This window comes from Oncorhynchus tshawytscha, unplaced genomic scaffold (assembly GCF_018296145.1).
Source record: "Oncorhynchus tshawytscha isolate Ot180627B unplaced genomic scaffold, Otsh_v2.0 Un_contig_4934_pilon_pilon, whole genome shotgun sequence".
Lineage (NCBI taxonomy): Eukaryota > Metazoa > Chordata > Actinopteri > Salmoniformes > Salmonidae > Oncorhynchus > Oncorhynchus tshawytscha.
Window position 1 is genome coordinate 141,919 of NW_024609814.1, and position 10,582 is coordinate 152,500.

The following is a 10,582-nucleotide window of genomic DNA, read 5'->3' on the forward strand; positions in this document are numbered from 1 at the left end:
TCCTGAAAAAGGGACGTTTCTTTTTTTGTTGAGTTGAGTTTATTTCACTTTTATCTACTTCACTTGCTTTGGCAATGTTAACATATATTTCCCATGACAATAAAGCCCTTAAATTGAAATTGAAGGTGGGGCCAGGCTAGGCAAGACAGGGAAGCCAGCCCATCCAGATAATGATAACAGTAACATTGTGGTTGGGTGACTCTTTCTTTCTCTTCCTCTCAGTCAGTGACCGCTGTAGCTCCACCCCTGCGGTGCTGATGTCGAATTTCAAATATCACACCACTCTGCTGATCCCGCCCACATGTAGGACCACATAGAAATAGTCAGAAGTGACTCAAAAAATCTAATATTTCTCCCTGGCACTAGACCTAGACACAGGCGCACAGTAAATCTTCTCTATATACCCAAACAACAGTCATTCGTTTATCCCAGTTTGTTTTAGCTGTGACTGCAACATCCACAAATATATAGAAGCATCTCCCAGTTGAGTTGAAATAGTGCTGTTCAGTAGGCTAGCTGTCAAACATTTTGCGTGCCGGGTGGTCGATATTAGACCAATAAGAAACACTTCGAATTGCGTGGAAGCCCAAAGGAGAAAAGATGCTACCGACTCGTGTGGGAATCACCGGGCTGACAGCATGTTGCCTGGTGTTGCTCTCCCACTGTTTTGCTCCTACAGGTAAGGATGTGAAGTCAATTGTATCATGCAAGATGCTTATGATGCGTATTTTTGGGTCTGACTCCGGCTTTGCCCTTGGGATTCTCTGGTCTAAACGATCTGACATGGAATTTGACATCTTTAAATTACTTATAACATGACATAGTTGTAAATTGCCTATATTTCAGTGATATTTTTATTTTATGTCTGACATGGAATTGCAAATGCAACCGTGCTGCTCACATAGAATAAATGGCTAAATTGACATTTTCTGAATTAATTTCTGTTTTGGTGCTTACAATACCAGTCGAATGTTCAATTAAACCAATGTTTATACCCTCGTGTCCTAGGCTGAACTTGTAATAGTGGGTTTAGTGCGCAGGAAGGGGGCATGTTCTTGACATTGAGAGTCAAGCGCTAACAGCTTTTCAAGACATTTTCCTTCTCAAAGCCGATTAAAGATGAACTTAACCTATAATTTTCGTTGACAATATGTTTATCTATAAAAGTTCAAATGTATCTATTTCGTCCGTATGAACGGAAGCTACGCTCGGGAAGTCGATTGGCTGTTCTTCAAATAGTATGTAGCCGCGAGCCAATCCGAATGAGAAATAGGCTCGTCATATCCGACATGTCAAAGCTGTCTGGTTTTACCTGTGGGCTTGACGTGTTGGAGGAAAAAGACGGTTGTCAACGAGAAAGGGCGCGGCAAAAGGGCGTCTAGCCTAGCTTCTATACCGTGTGGCAAGAGGTTATTTAGCCCAGCTTCTATACCGTGTGGCAAGAGGTTATTTAGCCCAGCTTCTATACCGTGTGGCAAGAGGTTATTTAGCCCAGCTTCTATACCGTGTGGCAAGAGGTTATTTAGCCCAGCTTCTATACCGTGTGGCAAGAGGTTATTTAGCCCAGCTTCTATACCGTGTGGCAAGAGGTTATTTAGCCCAGCTTCTATACCGTGTGGCAAGAGGTTATTTAGCCCAGCTTCTATACCGTGTGGCAAGAGGTTATTTAGCCCAGCTTCTGTGCCATGTATGGAGGAAATAGAACTTGGTTTTATTTTACACCTGAAGGATAGACTATTTTGCTACAAAATTCTGATTGTTGCAGACCTTCTTGATCACTCATTTTATGCATTTGTAGGTTAGATGTAGCTTAATGTCAAAATACATTCTCAATTGGCATTTAAAATCATAGCTTTTGTCATCAACAATGAAATGTAATAGGTGTATTAATAGATGCATGTTATGAGGATATGTTTATCACCTCAAGCAAAGTCTGCTTCCTTCTTTAGATGTCTTGATATGATAAAAATCCACCAACTTCCTTCACCTTTACTTCTGTGGCCCCCAACCAGCAACCCACAGTTGGAACTAAACACACAACTCACATGTCCATTAACTTATTTGCTAACATTATTACAATGTATTACATTGTATTGCAATGCATTAACAGCAGTCGGGGCAAATTCCTTATTGGTTTCAGTAGGTAGGCTAAGGGTGAACTTACCGGCCTCTAGGTTAATATTGTGTTGTGTATTAGTCTAGTTGTGGCTCCATTCTGCCACCCCGTTCTACTGTTATCCCTCAATCTTTAAGGTTGCATCCCAAATGGCAACATATTTCCTTTAAAGTACACTACTTTTGACCAGAGCCCTTTGGGACGATGCCATTTGCGATGCAGACTAACTCCTGCTCCCAGGGATTTGAAGATAAGAACTTCCATCCAATGTTTATAGTTCAAGGTATTCATTAATGTAGCAATTAAATCTGCTGCTGACATGTGCAGAGTGTGTATGTCCATGAGTGTATGCGTGTGTGTGTGTGTGTGTGTGTGTGTGTGTGTGTGTGTGTGTGTGTGTGTGTGTGTGGGGCCCCCAACAGTAGGTCAGCTGTTACTGTATGTGTGGGGCCCCAATATTAGGTCTGCTGTTAATGTATGTGTGGGGCCCCAGCAGTACTGTAGGTCTGCTGTTACTGTATGTGTGGGGCCCCAGCAGTAGGTTTGCTGTTACTGTATGTGTGGGGCCCCAACAGTACTGTAGGTCTGCTGTTACTGTATGTGTAGGACCTCAGCAGTACTGTAGGTCTGCTGTTACTGTATATGTGGGGCCCCAACAGTAGGTCTGCCGTTACTGTATGTGTGGGGCCCCAGCAGTAGGTCTGCCATTACTGTATGTGTGGGGCCCCAGCAGTAGGTCTGCCATTACTGTATGTGTGGGGCCCCAACAGTAGGTCTGCCGTTACTGTATGTGTGGGGCCCCAGCAGTAGGTCTGCCATTACTGTATGTGTGGGGCCCCAGCAGTAGATCTGCCGTTACTGTATGTGTGGGGCCCCAGCAGTAGGTCTGCTGTTACTGTATGTGTGGGGCCCCAGCAGTAGGTCTGCCATTACTGTATGTGGGGCCCCAGCAGTAGATCTGCCGTTACTGTATGTGTGGGGCCCCAGCAGTAGGTCTGCCGTTACTGTATGTGTGGGGCCCCAGCAGTAGATCTGCCGTTACTCATGTGTGGGGCCCCAGCAGTAGGTCTGCTGTTACTGTATGTGTGGGGCCCCAGCAGTAGGTCTGCCATTACTGTATGTGTGGGGCCCCAGCAGTAGATCTGCCGTTACTGTATGTGTGGGGCCCCAGCAGTAGGTCTGCAGTTACTGTATGTGTGGGGCCCCAGCAGTAGGTCTGCTGTTACTGTATGTGTGGGGCCCCAGCAGTAGGTCTGCTGTTACTGTATATGACAGTAGGTCTGCTGTTGGTTTATGTGGGGCAGTAGGTCTGCTGTTACTGTATATGTGGGGCCCCAACAGTAGGTCTGCCGTTACTGTATGTGCACATGTCATGGGGCCCTAAATTAAGTATGGGTCTAGCCCTGTTACTGATTTGTGTGGGGCCCAAACAGTAGGTCTGCTGTTACTGTATGTGTGGGGCCCCAGCAGTAGGTCTGCTGTTACTGTAATGTGGGGCCCCAAACAGGTCTGTGGGGCCCCAACAGTGACTGTACTGTATGATGTGGGGCCCCAGCAGTAGGTCTGCCATTACTGTATGTGTAGGAGGTCTGCTGTTACTGTATATGGACCAACAGTAGGTCTGCTGTTGTAGGTCTGCTGTTACTGTGTGGAGCCCCAAGGGGCTGTATTAGTTGACACCATGGAGAATAATGGGAAAATCCCTGTAGAGTTGCATCAGTGGTTCTAGAATAGAATAGATTCTAGAATAATCCCCTTATGAATCATGCAGCCCCAAGAGCATCTGATAGGCATCGCATGATGTACATTCTCCTAACACACCAGATCTCTCAATCAGTCACCAGTGGCATGCAAAAACACCCTTAATAACCTCACAATGAAGGTCCAAGTGGAATTGGATGAACTAGTATAAACCAAGTGCAGTTAGATTAACTAGTATAAACCAAATGCAGTTGGATGAACGAGTTTAAACCAAAAATGCAGTTAGCTGAACTAGTACAGACTGAGTTCTGTTGGTTTAGCATCTTGACAGATGACCATCAGTGCACATGTCATCTAGTTCTAAATTAATCTGTGGCTATGGAAAGAACAAGCCCTGACCTTTGGCAAGATTTGTGTTTACATACAAACACTTTTTCGCCGTGGGTGTGTGTTTGCCAAAACAAGCAGAAATGCATAGGCAAACTAACTTAAAGAAACAAGCCTGTCACACACAATGACAAGGGTGTTGATGAGGACTCCAATATTAGCCTCACCTTTGACCTATATGGACCATCCTCCTGTTGTCATCCAGTGTAGCCTTTCATACACTTCAACTAAAGCTGCAGAGACGGTTGGTGTTGCTGCTAAACAATATAGTCTTTTCAGCTCTAGTTTTACATTGACATTCTAGTAATTTAGCAGACACTCTTGTCCAGAGTGACTTACAGTTGGATTCATTCATCTTAAGATAGCTAGGTGGGACAACCACAAATCTCAGTCATAGTAAGTACGTTTTTCCTCAATAAAAGGAGCTATCAGCAAAGTCAGAGCTGGTAAGGCAGAAGAGTTACGTGCTAGTGTTGTTGCATTACTTAAGATATTAAGATACTCTTTGAAGAGGGAGGGTTTCAGATGGTTTCTGAAGATGGGCAGGGACTCTGATGTCCTAGCTTCAGGGGGAAGATGGTTCCACCATTGTGGTGTTAGGACAGAGAAGAGCATTGACTGGGCTGAGGGGGAGCTGCCCTCCTGTAGGGGTGGGAGGGCCAAGAGACCAGAGGTGGCAGAACAGAGTACTCAGGTTGGGATGTAGGGTTTGAGCATAGCCTGAAGGTAGGGAGGGGCAGTTCCTCTTACAGCTATGTAGGAAAGTACCATGGTCTTGTAGTGGATGCGGCGTCGACTGGAAGCCAGTGTGGAGTGAACTGGAAGCCAGTGTGGAGTGGACTGAACTGGAAGCCAGTGTGGACTGGAAGCCAGTGGACTGGAAGCCAGTGTGGACTGGAGTGGACTGGAAGCCAGTGTGGAGTGTGCGGAGGAGAAGGGTGACATGGGAGAACTTGAGAAGGTTGAACACCAGGCAGGCTGCAGCTTTCCAGTTCAAATATATAACAGGTTACATAGAGGACATTTGGGGCTATTGGAAAGTCCATTGCAGACTAGGGGCTGGTGTTTAGTGAGCACGTTCTTTCTCTTCCATCCGCAGCGAAACACATCAGTGTTGAAGGACCTTACATGGTCAAGTTGTCATCAAGCAGGCAGGCAGTGTTTATTCATAGAACCTGATGGAGATTGGGAGGTGGGGACTCTCTCTATAAAATGTTTCTCACTCTCTCTTTTTCTCTCTCTCTTTTTTATCCCGCTCTCTCTTTCTATCCCTCTAACTTCCTCTCTCTTTCTCTCTCCTTCACTGTCTCTTTCTCTCTCGCTCAGCAGCACGGCTAGATCAACGTGATGTCCGTTGTATGTAGGCAGCCATATGAAGGTCTATTCAGGTCATGGTGTAACTTGGTCATGATGCTAACCTTTTGAAGACGGTAGGCGTACATTACAAGAAGTGAGCACTGTCTGTCTGCAAATAGGGCTTCCTGTATTTCACAGTGAGCCAGCAGCAGTGGATAGGTCCTTACAGGAAATTGGCCGCATCCAACAAGCACCTAATTACATTAAGGCCCTGTCCGGATGTCAGCTGTGGTCAGCTGTGTGTCTCTGCTAAAGGTGCGCGGGTCAGCTGTTTATTCACCAACACCCGCCCGCAATTGCTAATAAGCCATCCACAACCGCCAGATCCATTGTAATTCTGAGGCCCACACCCAACCCTAACCCACACATATAGAATATGCCCTATAGGCTACAGTCAAAGACGGCAGAATATTTTTTTACATCAGTTTGACCAGTCGTAAGGAAAAAGAAAGCTGTGAAAACGACCGGATCCCAACGTGTTTCTGATAAAATGTGCATCGAAGCCCAACTGAAATCTTATGTGGTTCAAATCAAATCAAAGTTTATTTGTATATAGCGAGGCTATATACAGTAGTGAGGCTATAACAGTAATGAGGCAACATACAGACACCGGTTAGTCAGGCTGATTGAGGTAGTATGTACATGTAGATATGGTTAAAGTGACTATGCATATATAATAAACATAGAGTAGCAGTAGCGTAAAAGAGGGGTTGGTGTGTGGCAGGACACAATGCAGATAGCCCGGTTAGCCAATGTGCGGAAGCACTGGTTAGTCGGGCCAATTGAGGTAGTATGTACATGAATGTATAGTTAAAGTGACTGCATATACTTATTTTCCACCATAATTTGCAAATAAATTCATAAAAAATCCTACAATGTGATTTTCTGGATTTTTTCCCCCTCATTTTGTCTGTCATAGTTGAAGTGTACATATGATGAAAATTACAGGCCTTCTCATCTTTTTAAGTGGGAGAACTTGCACAATTGGTGGCTGACTAAATACTTTTTTGCCCCACTGTATGATAAACAGAGAGTAGCAGCAGTGTAAAAGAGGTGGAGGCACACAATGTAAATAGTCTGGGTAGCCATTTGATTACCTGTTCAGGAGACAAAAAAGATTGAAATACTATCAGATTTTATGATGAGGACAGCACCTCTATAGACGGTATCTAACGGAGCAATGCATTCTCTCAAGAAATCATGTCTCCACTCCTGTTCCCAAGTCCAAATTTAGCCTACATTTGGTTTATAATTTACCTGCAAGAATGGCTTAATTCTGCAGGAGTTATTATTAAGGCTGTGTGAGAGGTTATAGACCTACAGTCCGTGTCCAGATTTCAGTTTCCATTTAACCCATCTGAACAGTAGGCTACAGTTCCTTTGACATGGGCCTATTTTAAGTCCCGTCTTGTGACAGTCAAATGTGTATAGTGTCTCACAATCACACAGAACATAGCCAGCACTGCTATCCTCCTCTTTCACCACATCTGTCCCAAACATTTCTTTTCAGGCCCTCCCTTCTCTTTATTTTCAACTCTCCTTTTGCAGCTTTTGTCTTATTGAATGAAATTTCAACCATGTCCTTAACTTTTTCTGCCTGTTTTCCGAAAGCATTTGGCGATTGGCTGTGTAGGCTATTTGGAGTGCAGCTAGGCCCGAAAGCTTCGTCTTCTGCACTAATGCCAGATAGCCTACAATAATAAAAATAAGAAGCCTGTTGACAGAAATTGCACTAGAATTATACATTGATGGATATTTTGAAGGTATTGTTTCTCTTTATTTAACCTGCCTGCCACACACATCCGCCAATATTTAATGACAATGAACCCGTCCGCCCCGCGGATATAACTGTGGGACTGCGGGTTATGAGTCAACCCCCTCATCACTAGTCTCTGCCTCGCTCTCTCTATTTGTCTCTGCCTCACTCTGTCTATTTGTCTCTGCCTCTCCTCCCCCGTGGGTCAAATTGTGTGGGGATGGCATCAGGCATAGGAAGGAAAATGCGAATCAGGTGACTTGCCGGTAATTCCATTTGCAAGACAGACATGCAGGCGGGCGGGCAGGCAGGCGGGCAGGCAGGCAGGCGGGCAGGCGGGCAGGCAGGCAGAGACACCTAAGAATGTGCTGATTGGTGAATAAGGAAGGTTGCTTATAATGGCTTTTTGGTTCTTAGAATCTGAGATTATTATGCAATAGTTTACAGGCTGCATGCAGAGCTAGTTTGAATGTGATCTGTTGTAACTAATGAAAAGGACCCTGCTGGTAGAACTGTGTAGATTTTTTAAAGTAACGTTAAACTCGAAATACAACAGGATTTCCCCACTCACTTTGTCTGAAGTAAATTCCCCAAGACAATTCTTTTCTGGAGTAATTGTGAAGAAAACCAATGCAATACAATACAACTATTATCCCTCAAGGAAACGTGTCAGAGAAATCACCCCATATTTGTTATCTTGATTTAGTTTAGTCACAGCCTCATAGACAAATGAAATGCCCATATGGTGACTCACTGTACATACAGTAACCGTACAGACAGTAGGCGGACTGCATTAAGTGGGCCCATAAGGAAGTTAAGTAGACAGGAACCAAACTTCTATTTTATGATTATGTTTGTTTAATAATAATTAACTGTAACCTGAATAGTGTGCCACAAACAAACTTCCTCCGTCTTCTGTGCTTGGTTACTACGCAAAGTGCATGGCTTAGTTATCGATCAATGACACGCCCACAAATACACTCTGACATCAGGACACGCCCACAAATACACTCTGACGTCACGACACGCCCACACTGGGAGAGAGTGCTACGTATAGCTATGGCGTGGCCCAACCTTTCCAGCCAGATGGTTTTGGGTTCAAACGTAAGCTAGACTTGGCCTCTGTCGTTGATAACGTCTCACTTTCAAAGCTAGTCAATGGAAAGAGGTTTCCATTCAGAACTGCTGGGCTTCTTTTTTTCTTTTAGATAATCGACTTACAACATCCTGGGAAAATAACTCTCACCCACTGCATTTCAATTAGAGACTAAGTTGAATGCAGGACAAGTCCTCTATTACACAATGTATATCTAATCGTATAGGCTACAAAGAGAGAGTGCAGTACAGTATGCTTGGGAAGGGAGATTTGTGACCCAGAGAGAGAATGGTAGACATAGTTGTGACGTACACTCTAACATACTGTACACACAGATGCCTGTTGAGAGAGTACAGTGGGCTATACTGCTGGAGGTTGAGCGTCTTGTGACCTAGAGAGAGAATGGTAGAGAGAACACAGTATGCAGCTTGAGAGGCTTGTGATCCATTTGTAGATGATGGGACAGAAGATTAGCAGGAGAGAAAATTAAAACACAGACAGAGAAATAGGGGAGAGGGGAGAGACAGAGAGAGAGAAAGGGGGAGGGGAGACAGAGAGGATCATGGAAAGAGAGAGAGGGGCAGAGTGCGTGTCGGGGGCCAAGTAACGTCTCCGTTTTCACTTAAGAGACTGTATAAGTCTCAGGGCGGGCTAACAGTCAGCCGGCCTCGTAAATGTATCACCACCCTCTCCAAGAACAGCTGGAATAGGATGGGGGGAAACTATTCCTGGAACCTCCACATCTGGTAGTGTGTGTGGGGGGAGACTGTGTGTGTGTGTGTGTGTGTGGGACTGTGTGTGTGTGTGTGTGTGTGTTGGGTTCACTGGAAACACAGCCACAGTCTTGGCGGTTACAGTGCCTGTGTAATTAAGCATTTGAGGCGAGGGGTTCAGCAGTCGTTTTTTTCCCATGAAAAGCCCTGATTGATCAAGTCAGGCCAACATTTCTCAATACAAGATCGTCTTATGATATTACAGTCCCACATCTCTACATGAAGGTGTGAGCATTGGTGACATCACATGCCAATAGACGGAGCAAGCAACCTCTATCTTCTGAATCTACTTCACTAACTCTCTGTGTAGCAACCGACTTTACGACTTGAGTCATGCTGGTGTAGCCGCGGTTACTACTACAAGTGTCAACAATTGACAGCTTGAGTTCAGAAAATTCCTGGTGTTGTGTCCGGTTGTGCCCCACCTCCCCCTGTTGCTCTCACTAGTGCTCTTGTTATGAGTATTTTGAGGAATGTTCCTCAAGGGCCAATCAGCAGCGGGTGGTGTGATTATGACTCCTCCCCCCTTCCATTGTCTTAAAGAGACAGCCTCAGGCTCTGACTCATACTCTGTTGCCTCAGGCACAGTGGAATTTGACAGTGGAGGGAGATAAACTGACTTAGTGACCAAGACCTTGCAGAATATTGAAGGCTCCATGCTAGCTTTACCTGATGGCTCTCACTTCCTTGTTGAAGACATCTTCACTTTGATTGGTCAGATGAGTTCAATGAGGTTGTGACCTCAGCAACCCAAAATAAACTGGGTGGTTTTGGGGTTAAATCTCATTTCACTGTTGAATAGGCTAGTCAAACAGTGACGTGGTATTCATTCATAGGCCTACTGGCAGAAACTATAAGTGAGGAAAAAATGTATTTCCTTGCTCAAGTCTGTACAGTAGGTCTATAAGTTGTTTAACTTTCCCTTACCGGATGCTGTATATGTGGGCCAATGGTGTGTGCGTGTGAGTTGACACGTGTGTGTTCTGTTTCGGCAACATCTTGTCCTGCACTAATTTCCTTCATTTGAAGGTTTACATGAGAAATGCACAAACAGTAGTTGCCAAGCAACAGTCTTGAGTGCATAACAAAATGGCCGTCAAGTTCTCACTGTCTGCTGAAAGACCATGAGATGCAGTAGCTCCAGTGTGTGAACGATAAGAGATAAGTCTCTCCCATGGGGAAACTCCTTCACTTCCTGTTTATAAATGCTCCATATTGTGGTCTTTTTACCTCATATCCTGTTCCTTTATCTTTGGACTCTCACTGCTGTAGTTCTTATCACACATAATTGCTGGTCCCAGAGGGGCACTACAAAACATTGTAGAGGATGTGTTCTTCTCACCAACAACTAGATATAATCCCAATCTTAATGGCCGTCAGATGACTGCCCTCTGTTG

General features: G+C 44.8%; 1 pseudogene; it reads left to right on the forward strand.

The window, feature by feature from the left end:
- The first annotated feature begins 331 nt into the window (after positions 1–331).
- LOC121846002 overlaps positions 332–10,582 on the forward strand; it is a 21,414-nt pseudogene continuing 11,163 nt past the window's right edge.